The sequence below is a fragment of the Ranitomeya variabilis genome, chromosome 2 (assembly GCF_051348905.1).
Source record: "Ranitomeya variabilis isolate aRanVar5 chromosome 2, aRanVar5.hap1, whole genome shotgun sequence".
Lineage (NCBI taxonomy): Eukaryota > Metazoa > Chordata > Amphibia > Anura > Dendrobatidae > Ranitomeya > Ranitomeya variabilis.
Window position 1 is genome coordinate 197841784 of NC_135233.1, and position 21499 is coordinate 197863282.

Below are 21499 nucleotides of genomic sequence, written 5' to 3' on the forward strand. Positions count from 1 at the left end.
CAGTTCTTTGGGAGAGAATAGCCCCCAAAGCATTATCAGAAGCGTCCACCTCCACAATGAAAGAAAGTGTTGGATCTGGGTGTATCAACAGCGGTGCTGATGTGAAACAGATCTTAAGCCGATCAAAAGCTTCTTGAGCCTGTGATGACCACTTAAAGGGCTTTTCCTTCTTTGTCAAGGAAGTAATGAGACGGACAATATCAGAAAAATTTCGAATGAAGAAATTTGCAAAACCAAAAAAAGTTGGACCTCCTTAACGTTCTTGGGTACCGGCCAGTCAAGGATAGCCTGAATCTTACCAGATTCCATGTTCAGCCCCTGGGGAGAGATGATATAACCTAAGAACTGTATCTCAGAACGATGGAACTCGCATTTCTCCAGCTTAATATACAGATGGTTCTCTTTCAGACATCTTAAAACAGTTTTGACATGTTCTTCATGTTCCTGTAGAGAGTCAGAAAAGATTAGTATATCCAAATAGATCACTACAAACTAGTCCAACAAATCTTTGAAAATGTCATTAGCAAGGTGTTGAAACATTGCAGGGGCGTTACAAAGCCCGAAGGGCATCACAAGAGATTCAAAGTGTCCATAACGGCATCTGAATGCTGTCTTCCACTCATCCCCTGGACGAATACGCACCAAATTATAAGCCCCACGAAGATCCAGTTTAGAGAACACCTTAGCATGGCGGACTCTTTCCAGTAATTCGGGAATCAGAGGCAAAGGGTAACGGTTTCGTACGGTTACCTTATTGAGTTCCCGACAGTCAACACAGGGTCTCAGGGTCCCATCCTTCTTCTTTACAAAAAAGATAGGTGCCCCTGCTGGTGAGGAAGAAGGACGTATGAAGCCTTTGGCCAGATTTTCATCAATATACTCCTTTAAGGCTTGAAGCTCAGGTGCCGCCAAAGGGTATACGTTACCAAAATGAATAGCTGCCCAGGAAGCAACTCAATGGGACAGTCATAATGCCTGTGTGGAGGAAGCTGATCTGCATTCTTCTTGTCACAGATGTCAGAGAACTCTTTATATGCTGGAGGTAAAGAAAATACCTGTACATGTGGTTCCGTAGCCGTGAACTCAGGGACAGCTTCTGTTAACGCTGAGTTGCTCCTTGTTGGACAGATAATCTCCTTGGTCTCCCAGTTGATAATTGGGTTTAGGAATGCCTAAAATCACAGGAAAATGAGGAGAAGAAATTAGCAAGAAAGAGAGTTGCTCCTGATGATTAGGCTCCAACAAAATTTCAAGGGGTACGGTCTCCTGATCCACAGGCCCAGAGATTAAAGGTGACCCATCCACTGTTTCCATGGTAATTGGGGAGGCTCTTTGCTGAATTTCAATACCATGTTCCTTGGCAAATGGGATATCCATGAAATTGCCACCTGCACGAGAGTCAATCATAGCTGGACTGGAAATCCACTGTCCTGAACACAGGATCTTAATAGGGAGAGAACAGTGAGAGTTCTTTTCCTTAAGCTCCTTGGGGGGTGAAGTCATAGAAAGCGAATGGAATACAGTGTTTAAAGGCAGGCTACATTCAGAGATGTCAGATTCATCATCACAGTTGTCATACTCCCCTACGGCTGCTAGCACCTTGTTAGGCCGTCTAGGACACTTAGGACAATTGATCAAGAAGTGGTCAGACTGGCCGCAGTAGAAACATAGACTTTCACGAAGGCGATGCTCCCGGCGCTCATTGATCTCGTGCCTCTGAATGGACTCAATTTGCATGAGCACCTCCTCCACCTCCCGAGATGTTTTACCTGCAGGCTCTTTGGAAGGAAGGGAAAAGTTAGAAATACGGTTATATGCAGCAAACTTCTCCTGCCTACGCTCAGTAAGGCGAATGCCAATGCGCACACAATGCTGTATAAATGTCTCTAGCTCTTGTGGTGACTCAGAGAGTGCTAGTTCATCTTTTACAATACTAGACAGACCCCTTTTAAAAATAGGCAATTGTGCATAACTGTCCCAATTGGTATCTACCGCTAATCTCCTGAATTCAGTAGCATACTCAATAACAGAACGTTTAGCCTGGCGTAAAGACAATAAAGCAGATTCATCGGTTGCACGGCGATTAGGATCATCAAACATTAATGCCATAGCGGCCAAGAAATTATCCAAGTTATTTAACCGTGGGTCACGAGACTCAATCATCGGATTCGCCCAGGCGAGCGCTCGTGTGGTCAGCAGCATTATTACACACAATACTTTGGATCTATCATTAGGAAAAAGGTCAGCATGCACATCAAAATATAGCATACATTGATTCACAAAGCCACGAAATTTGTCGCGATCACCATTAAATCTGAATGGGGGCAACTTAGGTGGGCTAGCTGGTGGCGGTTGCCCAGAGGGAAAAGTCGCTTGTGCAGCTATTTGAGTGCTTATGTCCTGAAAAGCCCGTCCATACTGGGACTCTATGCCAGCAAGTTTGTTTTCCTGGGCTGCCATGCGGGTGCTTACGTCCTGCAAAGTCTGTCCAAACACTTGTTGATTGTGTTCAAAGCTTCCAAACTTCTTTTGCAGACCTTCCACATCTTTCTGCAGTGATCTAATTATGGAAAACACCTGCTCTAGTCTGCTTTCTGCAGTCATTGTTCCAGCAGTCTCCTTTTTTTTTTAGGCTAGAGTATCCCGTAATAATTATAGGGGATAACTCAGGAGACTCTTTCGGTGGAACAAGACAACTACAGGACACAGTTTTATAAGTGGTAAGTCTATATTATCACACGGTAATTCAAACAGGTGCAGAGAGAAACTCAATTCCACAACACTTGGTGCAAATATCAAATGCAGCTCAGCAGTCTATAGGAAACTTCAGAGGAAAATGCAATCACGCAGAAAGTCTATGAAGCACAATTATTCTTGAGGATACTTGACACGAATAAGTCCTTGCTTAGTCCAAAACACAGATAGATATGCTTATAAGGCAGTTCAAATAATATCTTAGCTCAACAAGGGAGGTCTGGGTAATAGTCTTAGGATCTTGCAGAGCAGCAACAGCTTACATGTCCAGCAAATGCAGATGGAAGTAAACACGAGCAGCAGATGAAGGAGGATTACTGGAACTGGTGTATGCAGCAAGAACTCAGAGCAGAGTAGCAGGATAACCCCACAGGTTCACAGGAGCAAGTATATAGCCAGGGAGTCACCAGAGGTCAGGAGCTGGATGCAAGGCAGAATACTCTAGCACAGACTGAAGGCTGGGGTGGAGTTTTATAGCAGGAAGACACAGTGCACATGAGACCAAAGACGCTATCTTGGAAAAGGGCAGTAATGTACAAAAAGGTAATAAAAAATGTTCAGAGTCCTGACAGCTTAATTCCTTTTTATTTGATTACTTATGCCAGCAGGGGAGAAGGATTATACAACAAAGCTCAGGGAATACACAGGATCCCCACCTGAATAGGTGTACTCTGCGAGCAGAGCACTATCACTTGTCTTTCACTTGTTATCAGGGCTTTCGCACACACTACAAGGATTACAGTGTGGTATAATGGGCTGAGACCATTCTTACTCGGGGTTTCCCCCTCACTGCACCATCAGCATCTCCTCATCATTCTAAAATGGCTCCTCATCGGTGGCCACTAGCTCCTCCTAGATCCTCCCACTTACTTCTCCGCATTCCCCACAACTCCGGTAACACAGACAAAACACATAAGAACTGACAGGAGATTGAGGGGGCGAAAACCCATACCACCATCCCCACAGACAAGATGACAATACAACTGGCATAGGAAATACCCCATTACACTTCACTCCAGTTTACCAGTGCAGTCATCTATATACACAGTTCGCATATAAATTCCAGCCCAATTGTCCAGTATGTTGTAGGCAATGGGATCACCGATTCAGGCTTGCGTTGAATCAGCTTCATTTGTTGCACAACATCCCAAGAAACGTTCTTTACTTTATGGGTTTCTAGGAAATATTCTGTGGTCTTATCTGCCACTGGTGATGACGTTACTGCAGGTTGCTTTCGTAGAATCAATATCAACTGAATCAGTGACATCCTACATATAGTATCAATATGGCCATGTCTATAAAAATGGCTATAGCATACATTCCATTAGGACATTCCCAATACACATTATTCCTACACAAAACATGGAGTCCAAGTTCACGAATATGTAATAAGAGATTCATCATTGAACTTTCTGCTTCGTTTGTTGAGACCTTGGTGCTGATGTTGTTGCAACCTCAGTACTGGATACTGGGCAGACTGACTGTCTGGATTGGTCTGGATTGACAACTGATCGAAAGACGGGGACAATGCTTTGATTTCCTTCTTTGTACAACGTGAGATTATTTTATGTCACACATCTTCTGGTGATAAGGAGAAAAATTGTTTTCTAGTTCTGATATGCTACTGGAAGCTGTACACTGTCCTTCTCCATTGCATGGCTAGCAGCTGAGGAAGGATTGAGTGGTGGCTGCTGAACATTGTCTGGTCTGGCTACAAGACACTTACAAGCAAAATATCCTGACTGATGACGTTTTCAGCATCTTTGAGAATTTGTCCTCAAACGCCCTGCCACTCAGGGTACTGAAAGCCTGGGATGATGACTTGCCCATCATTTTGCCATTTCCACCTTGAGTTTCCTGATAGTTGCAGACTCAACTGTGTCACTTACGACATAGGGACTGGTATTAAGACTCTTGACCCACTGGTTAGACACACATGTGGTATTTTCTTCTTCCCTTTGCAGATCCAAAGTTTCCTGAAATATATGTATAAGGGTTGATGATGGTTTCACTCTTGTGCAGCCTTTAAAGGGGACCTGTCACCCTGTGAAAAGTGTCCAGTGTCTGCTCTTGTTTTATTAATGCTGCTCCCCTGAGTATTCAGTTTTGTTTGTTTAGGCTTTTTAAATCCACCATATGTATCCATAATCTTTATGGTCTTTACCAAGGGGGCTTTGCTTACAAACTAATAATGCAGGGAAGCATAAAGACATGCCCCAAAGGATGCTGTAAGCAACACCCCCTTGGTAAAGACCATATAATGTATAAAAAAAAACCATATGTCTGGAACGGTATGGCAGAATAAAAAATAATAAAAATGGAGATCTCAGGGAAGCATAATGAATAAAATAAGGGGAAAGATTTGGACATTTTTGACCCAATGAGAGGTCATCCTTAAGCACCTATTTGATGGAATGATTATGAAGCACGACCATGAAATAATCTCAAAGCAACGTATCAGGTTAAGGTTCAGCATCACAACCCTCTGGCGAATATGCAAGTAGTCCAAATTTTCCTGAAAAGTTCAAGTAGATGAATCTTATGCACCCTCTATCTAAGATGTGGACAATGTGGCATTGATATCCCAAAGACCACGCCTTTGAGTGCCTTCCACAGAAGCAGTAAAGGTGTTGGGTCATCTTCATGATGCCCAAAGAAATCTGAAATGCCCTTGACTAAACACGCAGAAAAATAGCATGCCCTTCAGAAGTTTATCGTTAAGCTTCCAATGCCAGAATCGAGGAACCAAAACCAGGAAAATCCAAAGACTGGTACTCTGGGGAGTGGTCTGATCATACCAGTGAACCCATTCTAGATTCTGGATGCCAGGTGGAGAGATGACTGGTGGTATAGATTGTGGAGAAAGGAGGGGTTTGGCAAATTTCTGACTTGAGGATATGTACTTTTTCAAATATAAATTAGTTGCATATCAAGAAGAGACCTAGAATAGTAAGTGCTACCAAAGGAAGAAATCTCCCACTACAACCAGAAGATTCTCAGAAAACTCCTCCAATTTGGAAACAAAGTGTTCTGCATTTGCCTAACTGCTCCTGATTTGGGACATAGAAATTGACGATTATTAATAGAACATAGTGAATCAACATTGTCAAGACAAAGTGTCTACCATCAATGCCCTCTCCTCAGACGGGACCGTACATGGCAGCGGTCCAAGCACTACATTGCTGACCCCTTTTGCCTTGTACGATGGATTGGTTCTATGATACCAACTAGTATAGGTCCTATTTCTAGGAACCGGGACATTGCCTGCTTTAAAATGTATTTCCTTCAGAAGTAACAACTGTACCTTATCTTTGTACATAGCATATAGAAAATTAGAATGTTTCTCTCTAATATTAAATCTATTCTCAACATGCAGAGAGAAAGGGGGAAAACCAGCACATCCATCCAGTGAATATAAAATATTCATTTACTTAGATTACATTAAAACAAGCAAAATCCATGGATAAATGTTAAAAAACTGACACGTTTTTGTCGACAACACCCTTAGTCATAGTATAAAGTCATGATTATGCGAGACTCATTTTAAACCAGTCATATGGAAGAAAGGACACCAATCAATTAGAAAATTACGATAGACCAAACATAATTATGCATAATCAAAATATCTAAATTAATGCAAATAAGTCCGAAAAAAGGGACAAAATGAAATAAATGAAGAACAAACCATGTTTAAAATTCATACCATAAGAGGATTTAGTATGAGACATACATAATCATAGTAAAAAAAGTTGCCCGCAGCACTAATCTTGGATAAGTAAGAAGCCAAGTATTTTTCCCATAAGATGATGTGTCGTGCCAAATTCCAAGGAGCTCACTTGAAAACATACACAAGTAGAAAACCGTAGTCCGCGTCCAGTTTCGGGTGGTACAAAAAACAACTTCTTTTTTTGGGACACTGCGGCTTACGCCGCTGTCCCCTGACTGCTGCGCCTTCCCCCTGTGTTAAAAGCAGATCTCCCATTTAGTGAGTCCAAAATGGGATATGGGGTTAACTCCCCGCAGAGGGGGCGGGGCTTATTCTCTGCTTCTGGCACCAGGAAGTGCTGATAGCACATCCGATCCCTGGACCCGGACCTGTTTCCCGCCCTCCCTCCCCTTTTGTTATGGTTTTGTTTCAGTTGCAGCTGCGTAAGGGTGGAGTTTTGTTGGTGGTGAAGATACCTGCCCGGGAGTCCGGAAGGCAGTAAATCTCCCTACACCCAAATTTGTTGGCAGATATTGCCTGAGTTTATAAGCTGCGACCAAATATTTACCCAAAGTTAAAAGATGGAAATTTTATGCCTATATTTCCCAATAAAGTCTTCAATTTTGATAATTTGTTGGTGTCACTTAATGGGAGTAAACGGTTATGGGTCGTAGCAGTCATTCTGCCATACAGGATGCAACGTTTCGACCTAATACAGGTCTTTTTCAAGCACAGAAATGGTGCAAACAACAGCACAGATAATCAAGAAAGCACAAATCAGGACTCTCGTTCCTGCCCACGATCTAAAATTCCATCCATCGTACTCACCAAAAATGCATACATAATATATAATCCCATAGTGCTTAACATACCAACAGGATATTCCACATACATATAACATTGCATGTTACTTAGACATAGATCACAAAGCCAAGATATGTGAAAGTGGGTCGTGTCCCGGTGCGCCAATGATGTACAAGCATCCTCGTCATCCAGGCAACCATGAATCCAATCGAAGGAACACTGTGTGCGGTAGTCCCCTGCGCATCCACAGACCCTGTCCAATCCTGGACTAGGCCACACCATGTTATCTAGCCATCTACCCGCGGTCACATGATCAAGGCCGCGTGATTAATATACAGCACGAGTGAATAAAGACCCGCGTCTTGAAACAATAGGGAGGACAAGTGGATGTTCCAGGTCTTTATCTTTTTTTGGAAGGGCATACAGAATAGGCAGCACAGGAAAAAACTGGATATTTGTACTGCCCCATAGACTATTACAGGTACGAGTGCTATCTGTGAAAACCACCGATAGCAGTCACACGAGAAAATCGGACGTGTGAACAGCCATACTGTAAGTGAGACTATGTGAAAGAGAGAGGGGGGAGAGATGTAACGGGGCCGACAGGACAGCCCAGCTCTGACCATCACGCCATCCGCCAACACAGCCCATTTACAGAGAAGACTAAACATCAAAACAAAGAATCAAAATGATAGAAAAAGACCCAAATTATGCAGGATACACACCTTTCAGACTACACCATAACTATCTAAGAGGGGAATTTTGTATTTAAAAATAAAATTTGACTGTTTCCATTTTAGGTACTTTAATAAGGGAACAAGTGTCTGCCAAAAAATATTTTGACACAATATATAATTACCTTTTATACATACCGAGGACTTGACCTAATTCTGAGCTATTGTAGAGCTGGGTTGGGTGTGTCCTGGCTAAATATAAGCTCTCTATTCTTAGCTCCTCATAAATTATCTATCTCAAGGAGAGTTGTGTCTGCAAGAACCGAGCTAATTCTTAGAAAGGATGTGGTTATACGGGGAGTTTTTACCCATTTACATTCATTCAAAATTATCTGCAAAGCACAGAATGGTCCTAATTACTGCTAAAAAAGGCTCATTAAGGCACTTAATTATCTCATTACAATTAGCAATAAATAGCACAATGGTCAAGATCCTCATATATCAGAGAATGAGTTTTATTCATTCGGATAAATAAATATTATTTTATTACAGAAATGGCCATTCATTGGATCATCCTCCAAACTAGACACCTTCTAAACAAAGCGAGTAAATGTCAAAGATATACTTACATAATATATTCATGGCTAGCCATCATTTGTGAATAGGTCTGTTTCTTTTTCAATGCTCTCGTAGTTGATTTATAGCCACATTTATAGTTATGTAGAAAGTTTCCAGGGTGCCATTATTAATACTACCGTATACATTACCTATACTATATTTACATAATATTTATCTACTGTATATAAAAGCGCCATGGAATAAATGGCGCTATAATAATAAATAATAATAATAAAAAGACTTCTTGTCTCACTATAGCACCTATCTGATGGCTGGATTTTTGTTATGGTCAATGTAAAAAAAGTGAATAGAATACACAAGTATTTACAGCAGTAAACCCCCAAAAGGAAATAATATACCCCCAAAAGAATCACACTCACCAGACCCACTTAGTCCCAAAACAATCAGCATTGGCAAGTCTGATGGTGGATGAGCTCTCACACACAGATCTGTGTCACTGTCAGGTTTAGGGATCAGCGGACCTGTGGAAGTTCGGGTTCTGGTACCAGAACTGTACCCAATCTTGAATCAGAACTCAAACCCTATTGAAAAAAATGAGGACTCAAACTTTTGAGCTGGAAAATTCTGTCTCACTCTCCGGACTTCCCCTGGAACACCGAACATTGCAACGGGCTTCCGGGAGAAGTCCATGTTTGGCGTTTATCACTGGAGACACTAACAGTCTGGTACTAACCCAGAACTTTAAAGTTCAGGTTCGCTCATTTCTAGTCAGGTTCCTTCACGTTCCAGCTGCGGTTCATGGAGCCAAGAGTAGTGGTTGGATCCCCCTCGTCACCGGATGCAGCCACAACACTCGGGTTTGGAAGCGGAGTGACTACCCGATCAGTGTATGACAACTCAACCCTTACTACCATTTTGTGGGGTCTTTTGAGTGCGATTTTTTGGGGGCTGTCTGCTTTCTTTTGGGGGTGTCTGCTTTCTTTTTGGGGTGTCTGCTTTATTTGGGGGGTGTCTACTTTCCTTAATGAAGGGTCCTGTAGTATTCTAATTCACTTTTTTACATGTATACCAGTAGCACTTTTTTCTTGAACTGTCACTAGAGCTTATATTTCAAGCTTGCTCCATTAATCCTGAAAAATCATGCTAGGGCTTATTTTCGGGGTAGGTCTTATTTTTGGGGAAACATGGTATTAGTTGGTAAATCTTTATTTTGTACACAATGCATATTCAGAGCGTATTTCGAAAGATGTGTTAATAATTATCTGTACAAATGATCTTCACAGTTCACTATAAAAGCAATACATTAGTAAAGACAACAATGTTTCTTCCAGGCCTCTGTTAAAATAAACAAAACTAAACAGGACTCTAATTAAAATATATAAAGTTTATTGAGACTGTAATAAAATCTGTCACTATAAAAGGTACTAGGCGGGTCCATATGCATTAACCGTATGACATCCAATTTTTACGGATACATTGGAATACTTTTATACAGAAAACTTTAGTTGGTCTTGTGAATGTTAATAAGGCTGATGTATAACAGTATGTATTGGCATTGGCATGCTTTGTATGACAAATGCCATTATGATGATATTCTTTATCTTTAACACTTTATGCAACATGTATTTTTACAATATGAATAATCTGGACATTACTGCATTTGCACGCTTTATACGATAAGTGCCATATTGATAGGACACTTTAATATTAGCGCCTTATACTTTATGTACCTTTGTCGCTCATGGTTGTCTATTATTTATTTAGGGTGACATATAGAGGTGCTGGGTGATTATATATCTCTATCTTTTCAGAATAGTCCCTTTTGAAAGTATATGAAAAATCAATCTAAAATTTAAAGACAGCTCATGGCATAGTCATGGCGGCACCATTGTTGCAATTATTAGGGTGCCAACCTCAGTCAGGCAGGGAATAATTTTATATCTTTTTTATATTTTGTGATTGTATTGGCTATTTAATAAAGACTTTAGTTTTTTACTTTGGTTCTTGTGGTGCTGTTTTCTTCTAGGGAATAATTTTAGGGTGACTGCAGGCCCCTTTTCCAATATATATAGTTTTGCATCCTTCTAATGGCTGATTGAACAGAGACTGAACAGATCCTGTGAAACATTTAGGAATTGACCCCATTTTTCTAAAGAAGCCTCTTCATTTCAGGGGCTCAAAAGTGATTGGACAAATTAACTTTATCGTAAATAAAATGTTCTTTTTTAACCCTTTATAGAGAACCCTTTGCAGACAATGACGGCCTGAATATATAACCCAAAAGAAACATTTAAATAAATATGTATGCAAAATAATCCTTTATTAATGTATATAAAACGTGATTACACAGCATATTAAAACATGATAACACAAAAAGGGGGAACGATAAAAATGAGATATAAAATCTCAATGTATGCAGGGTGCAGGATATGTCAACTGAATTGGCAAATGGTAGATCAAGCAATAAATAAAATGTCCATAATGAGAAACAAAATTAATAGAGATTAATTTTAATAATAAAAGTAAATCAAACTTCTGTGAAATCAAACTGTCCACTTAGGAAGCAACACTGATTGACAATGAATTTCACATGCTGTTGTGCAAATGGAATAGACAACAGATGGAAATTATTGGCAATTATCACGACCCCCTCAATAAAGGAGTGGTTCTGCAGGTGGGGACCACAGACCACACCTCAGTACCAATGCTTTCTGGCTGATGTTTCGGTCACTTTTGAATGTTGGTTGTACTTTCACACTCGTGGCAGCATGAGACGGACTCTACAACCCACACAAGTGGCTCAGGTAGTGCAGCTCATCCAGGATGGCACACCAATGCAAGCTGTGGCAAGAAGGTTTGCTGTGTCTGTCAGCGTAGTATCCAGAGGCTGGAGGCGCCACCAGGAGACATGCCAGTACACCAGGAGACGTGGAGGGGGCCGTAGGAGGGCAACAACCCAGCAGCAGTACCGCTACCTCAGGTTTTTGTGCGAGGAACAGGAGGAGCACTGCCAGAGCCCTGCAAAATGACATCGAGCAGGCCACAAATGTGCATGTGTCTGCACAAAAACCGACTCCATGGGGATGGTCTGAGTGCCCGACGTCCACAGATTGGGGTTGTGCTCACACCCCAACACCATGCAGGACGCTTGGCATTTGCCACAGAACACCAGGATTGGCAAATTCACCACTGGCGCCCTGTGCTCTTCACAGCACATGTGACAGACATGACAGAGTGTGGAGACGCCGTGGAGAGCGATCTGCTGCCTGCAACATCCTTCAGCATGACCGGTTTGGCAGAGGGTCAGTAATGGTGTGGGGTGGCATTGCTTTGGAGGGCCGCACAGCCCTCCATGTGCTCGCCAGAGGTAGCCTGACTGCCATTAGGTACCGAGATGAGATCCTCAGACCCCTTGTGAGACCATATGCTGGTGCACTGGGCCCTGGGTTCCTCCTAATGCAGGACAATACCAGACCTCATGTGGCTGGAGTGTGTCAGCAGTTCCTGCAAGATGAAGGCATTGAAGCTATGGACTGCCCCACCCGTTTCCCAGACCTAAATCCAATCTGGGACATTATGACTCGCTCCATCCACCAACGTCATGTTGCACCACAAACTGTCCAGGTGTTGGCGGATGCTTTAGTCCAGGTCTGGGAGGAAATCCCTCAGGAGACCATCTGTCGCCTCATCAGGAGCATGCCCAGGCATTGTACAGTAGCGAGGTCATACAGGTACGTGGAGGCCACACACAATACTGAGCATCTTTTCCTTGTCTTCAGGCATTTCCGCTGAAGTTGGATCAGCCTGTAATTTGATTTTCCACTTTGATTATCATTCCAAATCCAGATCTCCATGGGATATTCATTTTGATGTACATTGATAATTGTTATGTTTTATTGTTCTGAACACATTCCACTATGCAATGAATAAAAATTTGCAACTGGAATATTTCATTCAGAGATATCTAGGATGTGGGATATTAGTGTTCTCTTTATTTTTTGAGCAGTGCATTATGTAAATACCAGTGCCTGAAATAATATAAAACAAAGAATATACAGTATAAAGGATATGAATAAATATAATAAATATCAGATATATGGGTTAGATATTTGATCATCAGAAATGTAAATCTATAATAGAAATTTATATTGATCAACAAAAAAGTGCATAGTGCAATAATAGCCTTAACAACCAAAGTAGCCAGCAGTACATCATGATAATTTATAAAAGGAAATTGCAGTCAAAAGAAATACATTGTAATAGCTCAATACCAACCAAGATAATACACCACTGCCCCCACAGACCACTCCAACGCGCGTTTCACTTTCGCTTCATCAGGGAGTCAATTACAGACTGAGGGCTGGAGGCTATGGACGTGATAATTGTTGGTTTAGTCCTGTGTGAGGTTTCGCCGCCTCTACTGCAGTGACTTTGGTTGCTGCTTTTTGTGGGTCTTTGTGTCTTCAGTTTTGTCTTCAGCATGTGAAATGCGGCTCGATGGGGCTGAGATCTGATGATGATTGCAGAATATTCAATTTCTTTCTTTCAAAGGATGTTTTGGGTCATTGTCCATCTATCCTGTGAAGTGTCATCCAATCAACCTTGCTGCATTTGGTGTAAACTGAGTGGAGAGTATAGCCCTGTACACACAGGATTCATCCATCTGCTTCTATATTCCACTGTTTAGGCACATCAGGGGCTCTCCATACAGGACATGACGTCTGCTAATGATTCAAGAAAATTTAACATTCCAAAAAGTCAAATGACGCTCCTTCTCTTACGAGCTCTGCCGTGCGCCCAAACAGTAGTTTTCTCCCACATAATTGGTATCTGCATACTCAGGAGAAATTGCACAACAAATTGCATTGTGCATTTTTTCCTGTTACTCTTGTGAAAATAAAAAAAATCGGGGTTAAATTAACTTTTTTTGTGGGAAAAATTGGATTTTTTATTTTCACAGCTCAATGTTATAAACTTTTGTAAAGCACCTGGGTGTTCAAGGTGCTCACCACACATCTAGATACATTTATTGTGGGGTCTACTTTCCAAAACAGGGTCACTTGTTGGATGTTTCAACAGTTTAGGCACATCAGGGGCTCTCAAATCCTGACATGGCGTCCTCTCTCAATTCCAACCAATTTGTATTCTAAAAGTCATACGGTGCTCCTACCCTTATGAGCCCTGCCGTGCACCCAAACAGTGCTTTTCCCCCACATACAGTACAGACCAAAAGTTTGGATACACCTTCTCATTTAAAGATTTTTCTGTATTTTCATGACTATGAAAATTGTACATTCACACTGAAGGCATCAAAACTATGAATTAACACATGTGTAATTATATACTTAACAAAAAAGTGTGAAACAACTGAAATTATGTCTTAGATTCTAGGATCTTCAAAGTAGCCACCTTTTGCTTTGATGACTGCTTTGCACACTCTTGGCATTCTCTTGATGAGCTTCAAGAGGTAGTCACCAGGAATGGTTTTCACTTCACAGGTGTGCCCTGTCAGGTTTAATAAGTGGGATTTCTTCCCTTACAAATGGTGTTGGGACCATCAGTTGTGTTGTGCAGAAGTCTGGTGGATACACAGCTGATAGTCCTACTGAATAGACTGTTAGAATTTGTATTATGGCAAGAAAAAAGCAATTAAGTAAAGAAAAACGAGTGGCCATCATTACTTTAAGAAATGAAGGTCAGTCAGTCCAAAAAATTGGGAAAACTTTGAAAGTGTCCCCAAGTGCAGTGGCAAAAACCATCAAGCGCTGCAAAGAAACTGGCTCACATGAGTACCGCCCCAGGAAAGGAAGACCAAGAGTCACCTCTGCTTCTGAGGATAAGTTTATCCGAGTCACCAGCCTCAGAAATCGCAGGTTAACAGCAGCTCAGATTAGAGACCAGGTCAATGCCACATAGTCATGAAAATACAGAAAAATCTTTAAATGAGAAGGTGTGTCTAAACTTTTGGTCTGTACTGTATGGGGTATCGGTGCACTCAGAAGTTGCGCAACAAATTGTGTGATGCAATTTCGGGGTCTATTTTCTCTTGTTACCCTTGTGAAAATAAATATATTTAGGTCTAAAGTAAAATTATTGTGAAAAAAATATTAAATGTTTGTTTTTTCCTTCCACATGGAAAAAATTACTGTGAAGCACCTGAAGAGTTAGTAAACTTGTTGAATGTGGTTTTGAGCACCTTGATGGGTGCAATTTTTTGAATGGTGTCATTTATGGATAATCTCTGTCAAATAGGCCCCTCAAAGTCATTTCAAATGTGAGGTGGTCCCAAAAATTGGTTTTGTGGGAAAAATGAGAAATTAATGGTCAACTTTTAACCCTTCTAACTTCCTAACAAAAAATATGTTTTGAAAATTGTGCTGATGTAAAGTAGACATGTGGGAAATGTTATTTGTTAATTATTTTGTGTGACACTACTCTCTGGTTTAAGGACATAACGAAAAAAAAGTTTGAAAATTGCAAAATTTTCTAATTTTTGCCAAATTTCTTTTTTTTTCACAAATAAACACTAGTCATATCGAACATCTTCTACCACTATCATGAAGTATAATATGTCATAAGAAAACAAACTCAGAATCGGTAGGATCCATTGAAGCGTTACAGAGTTATAACCACATAAAGTGACAGTGGTCAGAATTGTAAAATCGTCCCGCAAAAAACATATATGGCTGTATTGACAGAAAAAAAACAAAAACATCATGGCTCTTGAAACAAGGGGAGGAAAAAATGAAACCGGAAAGTTGCCATGTCATGAAAGGGTTAAATTATCATTAGACATAACTGTGATGGTTGAGAAAATGTCATTGTTGCACACTGCACTCCTGTGGTGAGTATGGGATCCGTCTGTACTACTAGTACTCCTTTAATAAACTGTCAGTATAATTACTTCTGTATTAAATGCCAGTCATGTCTTTCTGCAGAGTATCCATCTGAAGACAGCTTGAAGATTTTACAAGTCTGCAACATGCACAATGTCAGGATTCCTCTCTGCTAGATGTTTACTCCTCTGCAAATTGGATAACTGCGGTCACTACTCCTCTTTCTGTATCCCTCAATGAAACATTGTGACTATAAATACGCACATCGCATATCAGTGGTCTTGTGATGAACATTCTAGCAGACAAACAGAGAGGAATCCTGAGCGTGTGCATAGTGCGCAATGTTGGGATTCAGCAAGCTGTTGTAAGATAGACTGACTGCAGAAAAACCTACCATGCCCTGAAAACCCATTTCACCGAAACGTCACCTATCCCACTCTACTATTACTGACCTGTATAATAGCTCTATTATTGATTTCCTGCACCATTACAACTACCTCTTCAGTTCAACTACAACTTCTACCCTTTGGGAGTATTTTTAACATTTTTTAACACTTCTCATCTCCAAATTTTTTACAAATTCAGAGGGTTTTTTTGTGGTTCCAGAAACACCATACATATTTTCGGAGTCAGAGAAGCCATGAAAAGCTGTAAATCCCTTCAACATTTAGAAAAGTCCTTAAACAATTTAGAGAAAAAACCTCACCCTCCACAAGTTCAGCGCTGTTCACCTCTCTGTGCTTTGGCTGCAGATATGACATCACATCAACAGCACACATGGTCACTGCATTCGCTGAGCTCAGTGGCTTGTACCTTGTACATCGGTGGAAATGCTCATCTCAGTGATTGGCTGCAGTGCTGATGTGTGCTGTTGACGTGAAGACACTGCTACAGCCATGGGATATAGCGCAGGACCTGTGAAGGGTGAGTACTACCTCAATTTGGTTTTTTTTCAAGTATCTTGTCTAAAAGAGTGGAAAACCTCTTTAGATGACATGACACTTGGATCTTGGCTTTCCACTATTTGTTTGAGTCAGACATGTTTTACGTCAGATTGCAGAAAGTGTAATATGCAAATACTGACATTGTTCACTTTTCTGGAATTTTTACGAAACCTGATGGAAAACAGTCCTGAATCCTTGCATTGTACTTTGCCAAGAAAAAGTTTCCTAAAAAGTAAAGAATACTGAGTCCACCATTTATACCCGAAGTCTATCTGGACATCAAAATATAGAGATACAGTGATACAGTGTAAACAGGAATCACAGACGTCTTCTACCTTGTCAATAGCTGGGATTCACATTCTCCATCTTGTTCCATGGTAGAAATGTGAACAATTTTGTAAGATTGGATTTTAGTGGTGCAGAGTTCATACAGACCACCCAGCGAAAGTCCATGTTTGCGGTCTGTGGGCACGAAGGTCTTTTACAACCATGTGTACTCAACGGATTTTGGTTTCTGATGCAAATAGTATGCGCCCGGAGACAGGGGAGCGGAAAGTAGCATGTGAATTGCTAGCAAGTATTTTTTGGTAATGTGCCCATAGCTCAACGTCATAAGGTGAGCAATATTATTGTAATTCAAAGTCTGATTTTTGGCTTGAGGTCCTACACCAGGAAGCGCTGTCCTTTTTTTTATCTTTCACAGATCAAAATCAGCATCCTAAAGATTCCTGGTAAAGCAGAGACAAACCTGGCCATGGGCCCTGAAGAAATTGCTATGGCAACGCTGGAAGAAAAGCCACAGAGCAATTACACTCTGAAGAGAGGCCGTAGAAGTGGTCACGCTGAGAAAGTGTCAGTGTTCAAAAGGCATTTCCCCTTGGGAGCCCTTCGGGGAAAAAAAGTCTAGATCCAAACCACCAAGAAAGGGTCCTTAGACACATCGGCATGTGTCCTGTCATGACCATATAAGTATTTGTGGATCCTTTTGAAGCTTTTCTTGACAGGGGCTCACAAGTTACCATAATCCAAGCCTCCTCCTGTAGCGTTCATAAATTTTGTTGCCAAAACTCTGCAGGTTGTTGCCCTGTTTAATTACTGGTACTCTAAAATCAAGAATGGCCAAACAGAACAATAATAACAGGGAATAACGTTTGTTGACAACCAAGGTGATGGATTTCTCTCTGTTGTGCTGGCGATGACTGTTTTGCAAAACTATCTGTAAGATATCCAGGGTATGCTGAAGGAAGACTTGGTTATGTCCCCCAAACAAAGAGAGAAATTATTTAGAGGACCATCTGTCTACTGTATGGGCACCAGAGGTTTGCTAGCCCCATCTGAGCCTCTCGGCAGGGTCCACATGGATAGTAGGTGTCCCTTTTTTATTCCACCAGGTACTGAGACTGGTCTGGTGTAAAGCCTGAGGTCAACATTATGTAGTTCTGGTGGAACCTGTTCTGCTGATTGGGGACGTGTGAATCTGACTGCACAGAGTTTAGCTATAGTGACCTGACAGAGAGTCCCTATCTGTCTACTGAACCCCAGTAGCCAGGAAGTGGAGCTGATAAGGTACTGCACTGTCATCAAGCTGTTGAGAGTGTCCTTCCAAAATTTCCTGAGTCCAGAGATACTAAACTATTAACAAGTTACATAGTCAGAAGTTAGTCCTGTGAAAACCCTTGAGAATCCATGATGGGTAGCGATCCATCTTGTAGATCAGAACACTCTGGTTTAGTCAAGGAGTGGAGTTCTGGAGGTCACGAAGAAAAGCCAGAAGGCCTCAATGAGAATTCCACGGACTTCAGGAAGATGGAGATCATCCAGAACATTAATCCTACCAGCTCATATCCACCTATCCAGCAGAGATACCGGGCCATCCTGCCATCCATGAAGTAGCCCATAAAATTATTCCCGGACATAAACTGCAAAAACACAATCAGAGACAGCCACTGTTCTTATGGTATATCACTGGTCTACATGAGAAAGAAGGACAGGAGTAGCCACATGTGTGTGGACCACAGAAAACTGAATAGTGATAAGCACAAAAATGCCTATCCCTTGCCCTGGGTTGAAGAATCCTTCACAGCCCTGAAGTCAGTAGAATTCTTCTCAATGCTGGACTTCACAAGCAGGTATTGGCAAGAACCTGTAGCCCAGGAAGACCTGGAGAAAATGACCTTCACAACATCAATGAGATAGCTTCAATGTATGCCGTTTGGCTGTTTGGGCTGCACAATTTTTACCCAACTATTTCTTTTTTATAGCATTCGCAACTAATAATCATTTGTCTCACTCACAACCGAACACATCCCATTTGGGAGCCCTAAAGCAGAAGTATTGTAGGCATCATGACTGGCAAATTATCAGTTCACCATTAGCAATAGGGCAAAAAGTCTAACATCAATTCTGTTCAATATAGATCCCAACTGCCTTTTTGTACAGTCTGAAAGCGATGAATGGGAAAGCGGAAAAGAGATAGTCAGCCTTTAACCAACCAATAAGACGGCAAAAATGACAGGCTCCAATGGATCCACATGAAGAAAGAGAGGAAAGAGTATTGAATATGCTAAGAACCCTCCAAACCACAAGAACCAAACCTCCCAGAGACAGTACCAGCTATATCAATATCAAGCTGGTAAGATTCTGGAGACAGAGGAATTACCTGTTCCTTGAAAGATACCTGCTGGATTAAAGAAACCATAATCCAACGTTGAGGAACAGAATTTAATTCCTAGACAAGATTCCAAACTTGTCTTAGAGCCTCATCATGACCTATATGGATATTTTGGCTGCAGCAATACGAAAGCCAACATCCAACAAGAGATTCTATTAGATTGGTATAATAGGCGATAGAGAAAAATGCTGTGAATGTACCACTTGTATGTTGAGATGTTGAGAAAGTTACAGCCAGAAGGCTGCTTTGTACCCCATGGTCATCTAGAAGCAGTTGGAGATTATCGAATTACATCATGTAAAACAGCGTCCTAGCCAAAGTGCAGTCTCCTAAGTATGTCCTAACTACCATTGACCACCATATGAAATTTGCTGTGGTGGTGCCAGGCAAGGATATCCAGAAAAGATCTTATCGGAAAAGGGTTTGTGCATAAAATCTAAATTATTCTGAGAGCTGTGCACCCTCTATGGCTGTAAGAAAGGATGGATGTAATAGGCCGTGGGAATGCAAACAGGACATGGATGGGTCACACACGTGTGAATGTAACCTTAAACAAATAATCACAGCACACAAAACAATTAATATTTTCCATTTGGCTAATTTAGATTGGTGTCATTTTTAAGTGTCCCTATATTTTTTTAAGATGTTATAAGGCTTAAAACTTTAGCAGCGTAATGATTGCCGTCAAAAAGTACAACTAGAAAACAGCTGCAGAACAGACATTATACCTGTCACGACTCAGCAGTCAGGTGAACCAGACCAGGGGCTCCTTCCCTGTCCCAACCACTAGGGCGTGCCTTATTCCTTGGGATACTTCTGATGGTGAAGATACCGGGGCCGCAACCCTTCCCTTATCTCCTGAATCAGCCCTCTGTCTGTTCTCTTCCCCCACCCAGGGAAGAGAAGAGCTACTGTGCATTGCAATACACCAACCAGACAAACAAGGCAACACAAACAAGGGTAACTGAAAATACCAGGCATACAAAATATTCACTCACATATAACAGAGGAATGCACCAGGGAGTGGAGGGCAGGGAAAACCAAAGTAAGAGCAGGGAAGGGAGTAATTACATTTACAAACCCACACAACAGTCACAAATAACTCCTCCAAAAGCCTTCTCATAATAAGCACCATACACCTCTTCTCCAAGCCATGCAGCATAAGCTAGCTCTGGCAATGTGTGCCAGTCAGGACCCAGATTATATAGGGCATAGAAGTGACTAACCGTGCTCAGCTGTGAGCTCAGACTCCCAGAGCTCCCAACAAGAAATTTTCACCATTTAAAAAGAAGGTGAAGTGCTTCTTTTCAGCGCAGAAGTAGGCGCAATCAGACGCTGCGATCTTCTGGCTTCTCTGTTGCGGTAACCCTGTGACAGTACCACTAAGGGGCACAGGATGGTGCACTTTATACAGAAAAGGGGCCCAGAATAGAGGACAGTATACTAGGATGGGGGAATTGTTAAAGTATGGGGAACATTATACCAGATAGGGGCCCAGGATTGTGGACATTATTACAGGAGGAGGGCAAGGCGGGGGACATTATTACTGGAAGGGGCATAAGATGGGATATATTATTACTGGAAGGGACACAGGATTGGGAACATTATACCAGAAAAGGGCCTAGGATGAGAGACATTATTACAGGATGGGGTTCTGGACGGAGGAAATTATTACTGGAAGGGACACAGGGTGGGGTACATTATACCAGAAAAGGGATGAGAGATATTATTACAGGAAGGTGCCAGGATGGGAGACATTTTTACAGGAAGGTGCCAGGATGGGATACATTATTACAGGAAGGTGCCAGGGAGGGGACACTATTATATTAAGGGTGAACATGAATATTTTTATAGGATCTAAAACACTACGAGTGCCCATACATCTGACCAACATGGTGGTGGAAGCCCAGGTCTATTTTTGCACTGGGGCCCTTGGGACTCTAGTTACGCCACTGGTAATAGGAATTGGTCTGCCTGTCCTATGGTCGGTGTCTCTATATGGGTTCTTTTATTCATCTCGGAAGTGCTGTAATAGTCCGACCAAAATATTTAAAAAGTAATCATTATTTTAATTTTCATTTCATAAATCAATAGTACACATGAAAATAAGCAATTTTGTAATATATCGTATCAGAGAAATTCGCATCTTTCTCCTCCTGAACTGATCTTTCATTCGGGGAAAAATCTGTAAAATTTGTATTCAATGAAGACCGATTTTTCCATTACTCATATAAAAGATAGCAGTTGATGCTTGTAGAATTCTACGTAGATGGAAGAGGGAGGAGAAAGATAGTTCCTGTTCTTCATAGAACTTCATAAACACCAACTGTCATCTCTTATCTCAGCAATGGGAAAATCTAAGTTCACTGAAAACAGATTTTTCCTGGGAATTGAACATTTTGAGAGTGAGCGATCAGTTCAGAAGGTGGAAGAAGTGGATTTCTCTAATGAGATATATTATGAAGTTTCTTATTTTCACCTGTACTATTGATTTATGGAGAAAAAAAATGATGAAAACAACAGTTACCCTT

At 41.3% G+C, this 21499-nt stretch overlaps 1 protein-coding gene across 8 annotated transcripts in view; it reads right to left on the reverse strand.

Annotated features, from left to right (window-relative positions):
* The window catches only part of LOC143804881 (diacylglycerol kinase eta-like), a 266345-nt gene that overhangs the window by 197419 nt on the left and 47427 nt on the right, over positions 1-21499 (reverse strand). The window lies entirely within an intron of this gene.